This window comes from Apis florea, unplaced genomic scaffold (genome assembly GCF_048593485.1).
Source record: "Apis florea isolate Af1SG1 unplaced genomic scaffold, ASM4859348v1 contig_2293_pilon, whole genome shotgun sequence".
NCBI classification, from domain to species: domain Eukaryota; kingdom Metazoa; phylum Arthropoda; class Insecta; order Hymenoptera; family Apidae; genus Apis; species Apis florea.
In genome coordinates, this window is record NW_028256554.1 from 3772603 (window position 1) to 3783488 (window position 10886).

Genomic DNA, 10886 nt, shown 5'->3' on the forward strand with positions numbered 1-10886 from the left:
AAGAGAAAAATTATATTTGAGGTAAAAAAAATAAAAATAAAAAAAATGGGCAAATATATAAACATTTTGAAAATAACTCTTTTTTTCATTTCTTCATAGAAATGTATTATTAGATCTTTATATATATATATATATTTACATTTATATTTTTTTAATGCTCGAATAATAATTATTCTGTTAATTATTCCGTTAATGAAATTTTCCAATGATTGGATAATCGATTGCTTCGTTAATCAGTGTTCCGTAGTCGTAGATCCACTAGTACCTTGCACTTGTACAATTCCACTAATAATATTACTTCCACGAGAGATTGCAGAAAATGGATTACGGAAGAAAATGTGATAATACCAACCCCAATTGAATCAATTCTGGTACATAAAATACATTTTCTATCATCTAACAATCTTTTCTTTCTGCCAAAAACATCACGTATAACGCTTAATTAATCAATATTTAACTCTTTGCGCTATAAATTATTTCCCTAATTTATTCCTTTTCATTTTATTTTCCGAACTGTTTCATTAATTTCGCGAAGAATTAAGGAGATAACTAAAAAAAAAAATTGTATGGAAAATATTATTATCACGTCAAAAGTGGTCTCAAAGAGTACAAAGAGTTAATTTAAAAGAACGGGTCTTCAAAAATTTCAGTATAAAAATTTAAAGGAAAAACCTGTACCCCATCCTGTAAATATCTCCCATCCTTCGCGTTCCTTTCTCTCGTTCAATCATCTAGCAGAAGCATCATTGACATCTTAAAAAGAAAAAATTTCTACTCAAATCTTTATGCATATTCATCCTTCATAATAAACATCTTTCGTTTTTCCGCTCTACTTTGGTTATTTAAAAAAAAAAAAATTACAAATTTCTCTTTCTACCTCTCACTTCATCCAACAGAGGCAAAACCCTTCGCTTTTCTTTGGCATCCTCGATTATTTAAAAAAAAAAGAAATTTACACAAATCTTTATCCACCCCATCCTGCAAATATCTCCCGACTTCCAATAATTCGTTGCTCTCGCCTCGTGGCACAAGCACAGGAAGAAAGGAAGAAAATAGGAGAGGCAGAAAATAATTCGACGATACAATTCCTTTGGTCGGGGGTTTTTATCGGGAAGCGGCGCGTTCGTTTTCCAATTCGGGGAGGGAGAGATGGAAGGTGTCCTGGCCGGCGGCGGCGGGACGTAGTAATGAAATTGGCCGGACGAGCGACCAACAACGCGGGGTGTCCCTTTGATTTCAGGGCCGAACGAGGCTGGAAGCGGGTTGGATAAAAGGAGCCCCAAGATAACTCGGGTCGAACGAGGGTAAATTCGAGGGTGGAGGAAAAGAGAGGAGAGAGCGGTGGCTGGTTGAGAAATTTCGGTTGTGCGCGCTGCGATTCACTCGTAATTCCACGCGTGCCCACTTGAGATAACTCTTGTTAAGCAAGCATTAATGACGCCCCCATCCGGTCGAATGGCGCTGGAGAAACGCCGATAACCGCGTACAATCCTTCCACTCGGATGAAGACGCTCCTCTCTCCTCTTGCTGATTGTACGCGTTTTCCCGCCACCCTCGTTCTATATCACCGGTCCGGCGATAAATCCTCGAACCCGCCCGGAATCATCTCGATATAATCTTTGGAAAATTTCAGTATAGGAATCGTTACACGGCGATTCGCGAGAGCGTTTCGATTCGCGTCTGCCTTCGATATTACGTATGCCCGTGCATCCGGAAGGGAGGATAGGCGTTTGGAAGAGAGGCGGTCCTTCAAACTCGATAAAAGATGGAAGGGAAAGTTCATCGTGTTCCGTCGAAAGACTCCGGCGAGATTGAATTTCTACGTAAGAGTGTGAAATGGAAATAACGAATGGGGGAATAGTTATCAATCGAACGATAAAAAAGAAAAAGAAAAAGAAAAATCTGGAAAAATTGCTCGCCCGTGCGCGGAAATTGCAAAGAGGTGAGAGGGTTTTTCGGGCGAAGAGGAAGGATCCCCGCTCATTTCCACTTCCTTCGTCTACGACACGTTGATCACATATCCCGTTGATCGCTCCGCAATTGAATTCGACTTATCGCTCGCTCGAGAGAAAAAGAAGGGGAGAGGCTCGAAGTTGGAAACTTTCTCCCTTCGACCCTACTTTTTTCCTCCCTCCGTGTCCTATCTATCCTCGAGGGGACTGTTCTTAAAATTAGTTGGCATTGGCGTGATACACCACGGTGCTGGCTCATTTTCACGTCCAACTCTTCTCCATCCGATCGACAATCCGGGACTTTAAATCGACTTTCACCCTTCTACCACGCTCTTTCAACCGGACGGAAGGACGTGCGTACCTTTAACTTTCTTTCTAATTACACCGATTAATTTTCCTTCTGTTGAGAAAAAGGAGAAGGGCCGCTCGTCGAGTAATCTTTATCGAATGAATAATTCAAACAGACTGCACATTTCTTTTTTTTTTTTTTTTTTTTTTTTACGTCTTAAGAAACGTAAGAAATTTGAAAGTCAAGGTTCGAAGATCAGGATCAAGGATATACTTTCCTTAAAAAATATTATTTTATCTTTGAACACGAAGCAACGTTGCTTGTTGCTTCTTTCTCTCACGATGTCAGACAGATATTCCTCCGATATTGACCGTCTCCACCCGGTTGAAACGGGGAAAAAAATCCGATATTTGGCAACAACAGAAAACCGATTCTTTATCTATCAATTTTCCCCCAGAACTAAAGACAAGCTCGATTTATCCGCGGATTGGCAGATATCCTCCCGCAATATCCACCCCTCGCGTATCTCGATCAGTTGAAACAGTTTCGGCGTGCAACGCGAAAAACAGAGGGGTGGTGACGGCAATTTAGCGTTGCTTGCTTGTGTCACCGGTTAGCAGCTGCGAAGTCAGCCCCGTCGAGGGGACGCCACCGACCTCGTCGTCGTCGATCGCGCCTATCGCGGCGAAACAATCAGGATGGCAAACGTTTCGTTCCCGAAACAATACGCGGCTTTCCATCGCCTGAAAACTGCTTTTATCAGCCGCCGACGCTTCACAGGGGGATTTATCTTGTGCATCGCGGCACAATTTAGCTTTTTTCCCCTGGTGAATATGCTCTATGAGAAGGAAAGGGAAAATCGGCAATGTCATCTATGCCTATGGTTTTAAGCTTCGTTCGTCGAAACGCAAAATTGATTTAATGTTTCACTGCGATCAGGAAAAAATTTCACGTCTACGTTTACCTAATTGCGCGTTTTTCATTTTTCGTTATTTTTTTTTTTCCATCTTTTTCGTTTTCCTCTCCTCGAACCCGCGTTTCGTTTCCTTCTTTTTTCCTTGGATGTGCACGTTTCACGGCCCTGCGATGATTCGTTTCTCGCGCTGGCGGAAGTTTTGATCAAAAACGCGCGTCGCTTCCAATAAAAAGTGAAAAAAACAATTATTCGTTTTCAATTTTTTTGGTAGCTTTTTTCATTTTTCCCCTTTTCTTTTTTTTTTTTCTTTTGATCTCTAATTCCGTTACTTCTATCGTTTCATTTCCGTTACGTACGTCTACAACGATTCGTCAAACGATAATTGCTGTAACTGCCCGTATGATATGCGAAGCGTGTTATTTGGAAATTATTTTTCTGCTTGTACGCGATAATGTGTCGCTAAAAAAATATAGAGAGGTTTTATTAAGAGATGATGTTTAAAAGAAAAATTAGAATATACGATAGTTCTTTTTCTTTTTTTTTTTTTTAATCAAATGTTTTAGAATAGTTGTTAAAAAGAAAAAGATAATTCTCTCGATAACCAACAACAATTTATTATCGCATTTATTAATTAAATCCAATAATGTTAATTAATATTAATTTACAGTATGCAAAAATAACGAGACGTCGAAGTATAATGACAATATATACATTACAATACGATAATACATTAATATATTATTATTTCTCTATTTATTTGTATACAAAATAAATCTTTGGATTGCTTTCGAAGAATATAAATAAAATTAATTTACATTAATTTCTGAAAAGTATAATTACACGTTATTAAGTATAATAATTAATCAAGAACTAAGATAACATCAAGTATAGATCTTAAAATAATTTTAAGTTTCATCGTAATAATAAATTAAGCAACACATCGATATTTGTCTTATTTTTAACGTTACGTTACGCAACAAAGTTGAAATATATATACTTTATAATACATTCGGATAAACTAACACTAATACTTATCTAATTAATTCGTTTAATTAGTTGTGACCGCTAATGTTTCAAACATTCAACGTAAGTTAGAAACGTTGCTACGTGCAATTTATTCCATTTTCATTTCTTCACAACGTATAAATAAAGTTTCCACGGTTACGGGATTCAATTTAGCAAGCATGAAGAATCGTGGCCAACCTTTGAAACTTGTTTTACAACTTCTTTAGAAATATATACGCGGTGCTTTTACCTGGACGTGGCTCAACTTAAATCGCAAACTTCAGTGATTTTTACTAATAAGCTCGTCCCAGTTACGGGAAAAGCACCACTTCCATTCTCTCGTATAACCCAGGCCCCCGACCCAACTTTTCGTTCAGATTTTTTACAATACCACGGTTAGAGTAAGTTTTCCATGTAGAAAATTCCTCTTTCGGCCTAGTTAACTTTTTAAGGGAATATTGAACTCCCCCATGCCCCCCGCAAGTCGAATGTAATTACTTCGTTCATCTCGTGTATTGGACAAAGAGAAACTGTTTCGTTTACTTTATAAATATTTTATTAAAAAGCAAAAAAACGAGATATAACAAATCTTGCGATGTAATAAAATTGCGTTTCCCTGGTGGACGGAAGTTTTATTGATGGAATTTGTGAATGGAATGGAAAAAAAAAAATTTATCATTCAACATTCCAAGTACTAGAAATTTGGTGAATTATTTTTTCAAAAGTATTGTCATTTCCATTGATTGCGTACATCTTGTTTGATTAGATCCAGAAAGGTTAAAGAAGGGTTAATTAAGAAGAAAGACATTATTTTCCTTGTTTGGTTTAATACTTTTAATATCAATTTTTTGTCCTTGCTGCAAATAAATTTTTATAAATGTAAATACGTGAGAATCGATTTTTATTGATTTTTATTCGTTACAAAAGAGAATGTTACGTTGATTTTTCTTTTATAATATACTCAAAGTATTCGACGAGTAGTTATTTAAAGGAAGGATACACGAAATGTTTCGTTAATCGATATATTTGAATTTCGTATATTTCTTTTTTTTTTTTTTTTTTTCAAAAATATTTTTCAATACACGTGTAAGAATTTCATTTATGACCTATGTCAAAACGCTCGTTTGACGTGAATGAAACGAGTATTGACGTCACGCTTGAAATATCGATATTATCCATTGAATATACTAAATTTCGAACATTTTCGGTAGTTTCCGAATATTCGACAAGTGGAAATTCTAAATGGCAACCTAGAATGCGATATACACGTTCCCCATTTGGACAATTTTATATTATCGAATTTGACTTTTGCACGTATGGATCACGTTTCGAAAACTCTAATCCAAACGTGAAGAGGATAGGTTATTCTATATAACGTTTTTGACAATTTAAAATCGGGAATAAATTCAGGAGTAAAATTGTTAATTACGTTCGAACGAGACCACTCATTGAAATCACACGTTTCGTTGGCACTTGCATTATTACTGTTAATTGCAAATTGATATAATTTTGAATAATCAGTTTTATTTGTACTATTATTCCATTAACGTTATTACTGATCTCGATAAAATAGATGGGACTCTAGAATAGGTAGATACAATTTGCCCAGTTACGCTTAAATGTAATTAATCAACCACCTGCGCGAGATTCGCTATTGCTAAAATCTTTCGAATATCATCTCTCTTCAAATAACAACAAAATTCCAGTTATCGTTCCCAAAAAACTATTTTATCAACGTCATTTCTCGTGTAATTACTTCATCTTGACGAAATTTAACCCTTTGCCTAACAAATTTCCCATTTTCGTCACAAATTTTATTCCATTCATTCAACGAGTCCTTTCGAAAACTCGTTGTGACTTCTCGCGAAATTTCCATCCCCTGTCATTAAAAGAAAGAAAAAAAAAATATGAAACCATCAAACGCAAGCGCTCTCTGTGTATTTAAGCACGATTTAATCAATGGGACGTGCAGACGATCGAAAGATTGCCACGACTAAGGGTGATGTCGTCATAAAAGAGATAGCGAGATATCCGTATCGTCCGGTCTGGACTACGCGGAAGAGGGTAAAAGGCACAAGTTTGGAGACACGCGGAAGTTGCGAGAACAGAAAGGGAGATGATATCGTGGCTCGAGCCAATTAGTCCGGATTTAGTGGACGACGACCAAGGGGGCGCATGGTCCCCTTTTTTCCCTCGTCGCTTTTCATTCCTCCTGCCGAAAACAATCGTGGAAATCGCCTCGAATACTCGGCCAAAGTTTCGCGACGACTGGCTCCACGATTCGGTAATGGCGTGCTTTCTCGTTGGATCGCTTTCTCTCTCTCTCTCTCTCTCTCTCTCTCTCTCTCTCTCTCTCTCTCTCTCTCTCGCTTCTTCGTTCGATCCTTCGTGATCTCGCGCGTTTTACGACGATAGCTTTGCTCCTCGAATCTTTCTATCCCAGGGATTCAATTTACAGCCGCTATTATATGCAAATGTCCCGGCTAAAATATCCCGCCACGTGAACGCCCGCGCGATAGAATTCACTTGTGATCTTCCCTTAAGGAATTTTCATTTCGACTTTCACGGAGTATTGTTCGCCGATGAATATTTCAAGGGAGGGGAAAATATCGTGGTAGCTGTTCGTCTCTTTTATTTTATTTTTTTTTCTTCTTCTTCTTTTCTCCCATTTTTTCCATTTTTGCTCGGTAAATGTAATGATGTAAACACGTGAAAGATTAATGGAAAAAGGGTTAATTACGTATAAATTACGTCGATTTGATAGATGGATCGATCGATGTACGTTTCAAAAATCGGAAGGTGAAAATCTCCGATTTTGATAATTATTCGTTAATTACGTTAATATGGTGAAGTTTTATGGCATGTGCGATTACACATTCAACGTCTACATTCGTTTAGTTTGGACTATTTCGTTGATTAATTAATTAATTCTTTCTTTTTTTTTTATTCTGCTTTAACAGACTTATTACAGAGAGATCCCAGTTTCATATTTTCGGCGAGAGATATTTCCTCTCTAAAATAGAGAAAATTATATACGCTTTATATATACCATCGACGTTCAAATTAATCGAATACCGAGAACTTTTACCGAAATGCAAATGGCTCCATTTGGGATTTAAGCTAAGCCTCTTTTCTCCATATTATCCATATGTCTATTTTTCTTTAATTAAAGACCTTTTCCATTATCGGAAATCGTTCGATAAAGAATCGACCAAATTTATTGTATATCCCACCACTATTCATTATCAATCCCTTTAATCTTAATCCCTTAAAAATTATTGAACAAACACGATAAAAAATTTCACGAATGAAATTTTCAACCGTCGTATTACATAAAAGACAAGACACATTCCTTTCTACGTCTCGTGTTCGCAAATCAAAAACGAAATTTTACCTTCGACGTTATCAGATATTGAAACGATATCCGATATATATCTTTTATTCTTCCTCGACAACAAAATTTTATCTCCACTTTTATTCCACCTTGATGAACACGCGCAATTCGTCTCTCCCCTTTTTTTTTTCTTTCTTTCTTTCTTTTCTATTTGACAGGCAGCTGGTCAAGGGGAGGGGAGAAGCGACACAGAGGAGGCAGCGCCGAAAGGAGAATCGGTCGAACTTGCCTAAAAGCAAGGAAGGTGGAAGGGAGCGGCCGCCCCTAAAAAAAAAAAAAAAAAAAAAAAAAGAGGGTATCGATGCAAATTCGCGAATATATTCTGGTAGGTGATTCGTAGTATCCGTAGTGGTGGGCAGGCCGGTAATTTCACGCGGCTGCATCCGACGAGGGATCGATCGACCGATGCGACATCATATGCCGCTACACAATGGGAAACAAATTACGAAATTACCATACTAAGCGACTTTCTACGGCGACACAATAGAGCCAAACCATGCGGCAGATTGATCGCGATCCGCGGCCGGAAGATCGCGGTGCGCTGCATACGTTATTTGCATCTGTCTATAGAAGAAATATGACATTCGAATCGAATATTATTCTTCGTTTTCTCCTTCTTAATTTTGTTTTGCGAAAGAATTCGTTCTAACGATTCGCGATATATTTTTCTTTTTTTTTTAATTAAATTATCTTCAAAGAAGTCGCGAGAGAAGTCGTAGAAGGTATTCGTGGAATTTATAATCCGTGTAATTAGATTCTCTGTGAGATTGAAATTTATTTATGAGTGAGTTTAATTTCCACCGATTTCGAGGTGGAGGATTCTTTGATTGGATTTTTCTCGAAATTTTTCTTTTTCTTTTTTGAAAGTGCGAGGAAGGTTAAATTGTCCGTGGAATTTACAATTTGTACGATCGAATTGTTGTTATTTAAATTGTTTTTCTTTTCTTCTTTCGGATTTTGGGGATGAAATCTTCTGATTTTTCACAAAAATGTATGATTCGTAAGAGTTTACATAAGAGAATAACGATATACAATGTACACAAGCTAATACATTATATCATATATTTTGTATGGTATAATTGGTTGTGTTTCAATGAACGTAACATAAAACATTCATGTGAATGCAAATGATATAAATGTATAATGGACATAATAACGTGGACATGAAATATTAACAAATGTCCACAGGAATGTTTACAAAACGTTTACAAACATGTCCAGACATATATTATTACAATATTATTTACAATAATCTCGTTTGACATATTTAACTATATCGTTTTGGAAGAGCGTAATTACAAATAAGTATTGATCATCGCAACATTTCTTTCACGAATTTTAATTCTCTCGATGTTCGAAACGAACAAATTCACTCCAATTCACATTCTTCTTATATATCCTTTAAAACCGTTAAAAAAACGATCAAATATCGAACTCGAGCCAGTTAACGAAAGAACAATTACCGTTTATTTCGCTAACCAAAGAGAATTCGAATAAGGTAAGAGCACTTGGCTAGATTTTTCATTCAGCACTCGTTCCATCATTATTCATTGCAAAAAAAAAAAAAAAAAAAACAACAAAATTCTTCGTTAACGGTGGATTAACCGCTTCGTGTTAAAATTTAATAATCCTCATCATTAACATAGGATAGACGACACGTGGCGCGCGATCGACGAGCCATCTAGCCGGTCTGACTACGTACACGTGTGTTCCACTCGAAAGGCTTGAAGGAGAAAACGATGATTTCACAAGCGCCACTCCAATTACGAACGGAAGAATGAAATGAAAATAACCGTTTCAACATTTCTCTCGCTCTCCTCCAACCATCTGTTTTCATTGACGTACGCACATTCATAATTCCACGTGGTCGTCGTTAATGAAAGAACAACAGAATAGTTTCGTGAATTCTTGGCCCGTAACAAGGCGCGGATGCATGCACAGGGAACTCGCGTGCAATTTAGATTTTACACGGCTGAGTTGAACGCGAGGTTAAAATCAACACCCCCACCCAACACTCGTGAAAGTTTGCGTTTATGCGAGCGCAGTACAGATACTGGATTGCGTGCCGATAAGCGGAAATTATTACACTCGAGTTGCGTAATCATCGTCATACCCTAATATTCGATCAATAGCCGGGGATGAACAATATAAAGGATGAAATATGTAAATTTCTGTACAAGTTTCTTTCTATTAGATTTGTTACGCTTGTCGATATATATTGAAGTAACAATAATTATTCCCGTATCGATTTTTCAAACTACAAGTTTGAAATTTTTATTGGACAACAAGAATATATTGGATTATAAACAATTTCGAATGCAATTACGAAACGAAGGTAATTTTACAGAAAATTAAATATAAATTATTTATCGCTTTCTACATTTATCACAAACATATAAAATAAATCTAATATTCTCTATGAGCGAGAGTGAATTGTTACGTTTGACTGTTCGTGGCGGTGAGAGAGTGACCTACATCTCGTACAGGATCGTGTCTGAATTCGTTTTTGAGAGTTTGCTACAATTATGGAAGCGGCGGATGCATTTATTAGAACGACATCACAGATTATTAGCACTAGTCTTGTAATCACGGCGCCCAATGACAAGGTGCTCGGGCATCGAGTTGAATCGGCGGTTGCGGATTTAATTAAAGGATGTCGAGACGCGTGGCTCTTCGTATGAGCATCCGTCGGCTAATTTGCATGAACGTAGTCGGAGCGCGAGCAAGTAAGTGGAAAGTGCGACTTCGGTTACGTCGTATGGAAACGTCGTTTTAATTTGACTTTTTATACGAGATCGATTTAATTCGTGATCAAATTGCATTGTAATTGTTGCTACTTGTTCAAACGAAATATTTTATAATTATAAAGATACTCTGCAAATTTTCTATAATTTTTCCCTGATGATTGAACGCAAAAGTTTTTTAATTCGATGCAAAGAGAAATACAGTTTGTTTGTTATAGTTCGTATATGATAGTGAAATGGTAGAATATAATACGATTAATTGTGAGAAAGGTGAGGTTGCTCGTGTAAGCAGTCGTGGCCGAGTGGTTAAGGCGTCTGACTAGAAATCAGATTCCCTCTGGGAGCGTAGGTTCGAGTCCTACCGACTGCGTTTTGTGCAAGTTGTGTTTCCGATATCGCCGCATATTATTATATATATATAATGAATATATTAATGTGTGCGATTAAAATATTTTTTAATCTATATTCATTTTTGCAAATAAATTGAAAAAGAATCTAAGATGAAAAAGATATCTATAAGTTGCCAAAAAACTTACTCTAATTATTATTTCTTTCTTTTTTTTCTTTCGTGAATGAAATGGTTGCA

General features: G+C 36.7%; 1 non-coding gene across 1 annotated transcript; it reads left to right on the plus strand.

Moving 5' to 3' along the window:
* The first annotated feature begins 10588 nt into the window (after positions 1-10588).
* Positions 10589-10670, plus strand: TRNAS-AGA (transfer RNA serine (anticodon AGA)). Its single transcript has one exon. It is a non-coding gene; the product is annotated as a tRNA-Ser (tRNA).
* Positions 10671-10886: the final 216 nt, after the last annotated feature.